The 5380-nt window shown below is 24.0% G+C and overlaps 1 long non-coding RNA gene across 1 annotated transcript; it reads right to left on the bottom strand.

Moving 5' to 3' along the window:
- Positions 1–588: 588 nt before the first annotated feature.
- On the bottom strand, positions 589–4812 carry LOC135925001 (uncharacterized). Its single transcript, XR_010571488.1, has 3 exons — positions 4700–4812; positions 982–1275; positions 589–748 (listed from the first exon to the last, which is right to left on the bottom strand). It is a non-coding gene; the product is annotated as an uncharacterized LOC135925001 (long non-coding RNA).
- Between the last annotated feature and the right edge of the window lie 568 nt (positions 4813–5380).

A 5380-nucleotide genomic window follows, 5' to 3' on the forward strand; every position in this document is an offset into this window, starting at 1 on the left:
AAAACCCTCCTAATACCCAAGCAAAATTTTGGCTACGCCTATTGTTTATTCTCGCCTTTTCATTTTTGATTGAATTTTTCCCTTTTTATGATCGGAACTTTCATTGTTTTAGGATGAGAATCCTTTAGGAAATATCTTTCTCTTTATTGAAAAAAAATTTATACCATCAAAAGTTTTTATAGTATCTAATTTTAATTTAAAATTAACTAGCAATTTGTTTGAAATTATCCATGAAAATTTAATAAAATATAATCTATTTATATTAAAAATATTCATAAAGGAATGTTATAGTATATAAAAGAGGGGGTTTAATTTTTCATTTTCCTATTAAAAAAAATAATATAATTAAATCAAAAAAGCAAAAAATCTAATCCAAAATTAAACGGGTTCAATAAAAAACTAAATATATCATTGAAATGGAAAAGAGAGAAAATATAAACTATAAACCAAACTCCGAAGAATAGATATGAGAAAAGAGCATAGATGAATATCTTACTCCTATATTTTATTTACTTACTCAAGTTCTTTATGACACTTAAATTCCAAAGAAACAATAGTTAATTATAATTTTTTTCAATTTTTCTCCGATAAATCAAAATATTTTTTTCAAAATTTCATTAATATATGCTAATATACATAATCGAAAATATCTGTTTCACAAAATAATAATAATATTTTTTATTATAATATTATTTTATTCCGGACCAATTGCTCATTGATGGCTTTGGATTCGTCAACTCTTTATTAACTAATATATATATATAATTTTAGAAAAATCTGAGATAATCGATTTGTAAAGTGATTGATATTATATTTAATGAGCCATTACATACATCTTAAAAATGACATAAAATTGTAACACGCCACTCCTTTATGGGCATTCACCAGAAACATCATTAATCATAATATATAACAAAAAGTATATAAAAATATTATAAATTAACTTGATACTAAATATATAAAAAATTGCTATAAAAAAACCTGAAGTTTTCTCATAAGGTCTCAGTGGTAAACAACACAGGATCCAGTACACATTTAGCCGTTCTTTCCTTAGCGGGATTCGTCATTGGCTTCACATTATACATCATGTCTGGACTATTATGCTGAGCCATCTTTTGCGCGATATTAAGTGGACGACTCCCATTCATTTCCTGCAAAGTGGTGGCTTTAATGCTATCCTCGAATTCACGGGTTAGTTTGATTCCACCTTGTTGTCATACAATGATAATTAACATCTCTTGGATGCATCTTGAATTGACAAACCAAATGATACTCCTTGACAGATAAATAAATAGATACTAAAAAAAATTTGCAACATTCTCATTCAAACTTGCATATTCAAAAGAGATTATTTTCTAATAAATTATCATTAGAGCCTATTTTAAATATCCCAACATAAGACACCCCCATCCTAAGCCACTAACCAAGGTTATACTAACACGATGTGATTAAACAATCATATACCTCTATTCAATTTATATCACATAAATATTACTCAATCAAATGTTTTTTAAAAATATTTACAAGCCTGACTCGCTTTAGATCAACACAATAAAACTTACATGTTCAAAAGAGATTATATACTGATAAAATTATCATTAGAGCCTATTTAAACATAATCAACATAATACATCCATTATTCTTCCATCCTATGATAATCCTCCACTAATCAAGGATAAACTAACACGATTTAATTAAACAATCCATACCTCTATGTCAATATTTATATCACATAAATATTACTCAATCATATGTTTTATAAAAATATATATATTATAAGTGAGATAGCTGGCTTGCTCGAAAACTTTAAGCAAAATTAGGGTCAGTATTCTGGTTATTAATATCTAAAATATTTTGTTCTGACATAAAATAACGCTTTCCTTATATGGAAAAACCTAAATAGATTGAATTTAATATAATTGAGGTTTGATTACTCAGTCTACTTCCCTTGGGTTATTCTTAATAATAGACAAGATTAAACAACATCAATCATTTTAAATATAATAATTCAAAAATTCATTCTAAGAAATATATCCAGCAAGGAGATCTACTAGGTCATAAATTTTATTGTCAGGGAAAACAATTGAAAATATAATCTACACAATATTCTTAAATTTAATTTTTTGGAAATGTGAATTCTGTTCATCTTTTCTAATCAAAAATATATATAAATACTTGCTCATCAAATATTTTTATCTAAAACTCTTTCTTAATCCCATATATTTTACACGCTTTTATTTGCCAAATTTTATATACACATTATTAACATCATACGCGATTAAATAAATTTTCAATATTTAAACAATGCTTAGATACATACCACAATAAATGAAGCTTATATGATTTTTGTTAATCTTGGAACTTGACACAATAATAATCAATAATTTATAAAACAGATCAAGATTTCTTTTAAAATAAAGATTTATTATGCGGCCACTACATAAGTGGGCTTAATTCTAGATCCGAATTTCAAAAGTCTTAAGTTTTTAATCGAAGAAGAAAAGGATGATATATATATAAAACAACCTTAAAAAATGCTAAATGATATAAAATAAGTTGATATGCATAAATCAATGGCAACTATCATTTATAATTTTCCTAATTTATATTAAACTCATAAAAGAGCTATTCTAAATAAAAAATTTACAGAGTTTCTAGATGATTCTAAAGAAGCATTAACATCGAAAGCTGAAAGGATGAACTTAAAAGTTTAATCGCTCATAAAACAAATAAAAAGACAATATTTTGAAGTTTTGTAAGCAAGAATATTCATTTTCTTCTTTAAAAAGTACAATTTTGTCAGCCCTGTTCGGCTTTTAGTGAGTTATTTTCGGTAGCAAATCTAGTCGTAAACATTTCAAATAAAAAAATTTCATTCTTATTCTAAATAAAAATTTCGATTTATAAACTGTATTTATCCTTTGTTATTAAAAGGAATATGAAGTTAGAGAAATAAATTGAAAAAACAAAAAAATTTAAAATTATTGCAGTATGTTTTGAAAAATTTAAAAACACCATGAATTTTCAGGCTTAATTAAAATATTGCTTTTGTGAGTGGGCGGGTCGGGTCAAAATTTTTTAAGTGGTAAGCAGGAATGGGTGGAATTCAAAACTTAAGAGTAAAAAAAAATTATAAAACAGCATTTTGTATTGATATATAATTTTTTACCAAAAAACAAATCTAACATTACATCAAATTAAATCTTTTATTATTTTTGAATGCCTTTTAAATTTAGTACATGAAAGTATATATATAATAATTATGTAAATTATAGTGATTAACATTAAAAAAATTAATTAACCCAAATTTTTTGATAAAAATTTAATTTAATTACAAGTATTTGATGAACCATGTGAGAATATTTTACTTTATGATAAATTATAATTGATATATCTAATCAGAAAAAATTGCAAAAAAGAAAAAGAAAGAAATAAAGAAAGAAAGAAAGGAAAAATAATAGATATTTTAAATGTATTTATTAAATGGTAAAACAACCATATTCTATTACAAGTGAACTGGATTAAATTGAATATAAACTCTAGTGATTTATCTGATCCAGATAATATAAATGAATTATTGATAATAATCAAAATATTAAGATGTGATTACCTTAAAAATGCATGGAAAAATAAAATAAAGATTAGAATAATCTTCCAACAAAAAATAGTGAAAAAAATTTTGATGAAAAGCAATTAGAAAATAAATCTGTAAGAAATAATTTAATAAATTAATTCATATTGAAGCATAATTTTTGGTCAAATATTAATGTTTATTTTTATTTGCAACTCATTAAAATTTAAGGTAAGTGGAATATTTATTCTCTCGGACATATGATATATAAAATATTGTTAAAATCTGGAATATATCTAATAAACACTCAAATCCATCCTAATCTAAAAATTTGTTTCTTCTATGGATCCATGTTGCTTTTCATCAAATTCCTGTAGTTTAGATCTAACACACTAGTGTTGTTAAAAAGCCCGATTAAGATTTTGCCCAAAAATTTAGAAGCCACCCTCTGCCATCCATGATCAAAATCATCAGGATTGCACAATATTATTTTGGTAAAATAGACTTGAATCTAGATTTTTAACAGCACTATAACCCACAATCTACATAATGTTTAATTACAACTCTTTACCATCACATGGCTCCTAGGCTTGAATGATTAGAAACAATAGTTATTTATATATTAGATCTTTAATTATATATAATTACTATTGATTGACTATTAAATTGAACTGTGTCAATCCAATCTTTATAACACTCATATTATGACTTATCCAGAACCAAGCTAAATTATTGCCTTTAAAAGAAAAACTTTTTAATGTTGGCAAATTATTAATCTACTTTTTATACATTTTAATTATTTATATTAATTTTCTCCTTTTTTATTTTAGTGGAAGATGAAGTTGTTGCGGGTAATAATATATATATGACAGAAGAGTAAAAGATAATTCTTTTTTACAATCATTAATATATTACAAGATAAAATTTTAAATCACAAATTGAAATTGAGCATAACTCAAAAAGATATTTATTGACACCTATATTCTAAAACATGAAAAAAATAATCTCTACAATTACCCTGAAGTAATTAATATAAAATATTTATAAATCTAAACTTTATCTGCTTCAAAAACAGCATATAATGATAAATTAGATATATAAAAATATGTGAGGTTAAAGTTTTAAAACTTTTTATTTGATAACATCATCTCTAAATTGAATTTATCTTTTAAGAATGGATAGAATAATATTAGTCAATTAACAGTTATTACGCCAAGCACCTGAGATAGATTTCATAAAATATATAACCCGGATTTAAAAATAACGTTGATTGGCATTCAACAGAGTAGATTAGAAGAAGTAATTGTTGTTAATTTAGAAAATGATTGAAGATGGATAATAAAAATCAGTATTTTGAAGAACCAATTTTAAAAATTTTGATTGGTAAATATACAATGAAAAAAAATCTCTTCTCAGAATATTATATGCATAATTGATTGGATTATATATTCTAAGCTTATCTTTAGATATTAATAACATTATTTTCACCTTTCACAAAATAATAGATCGTAGGTTGCATGAGTCAAAATTAAATATATATTGCTCCTAGTGAAATTTATGCCATTATGAGAGATATATTGAATAATAAATATAAATGGTAAAATGTGAGGGAGATATTGGGTGCTTCCAAAATAAAAATTCAATTTATATTATTAATTTACCATGAAATTTACGAAATCGAGTTAAGAGGTTTAATATATTTTCGTGATATATATATTTTTCTGAAAAAACATAATTTTGGAATTTGAATACATCCATATATTATGGAAAAAAATATGTTGAGATAAAAAAAAGATAGTTTGAAATATT

Source organism: Gordionus sp. m RMFG-2023, chromosome 2, assembly GCF_954871325.1.
Source record: "Gordionus sp. m RMFG-2023 chromosome 2, tfGorSpeb1-WG-v2, whole genome shotgun sequence".
Taxonomy (NCBI): domain Eukaryota; kingdom Metazoa; phylum Nematomorpha; class Gordioida; order Chordodea; family Parachordodidae; genus Gordionus; species Gordionus sp. m RMFG-2023.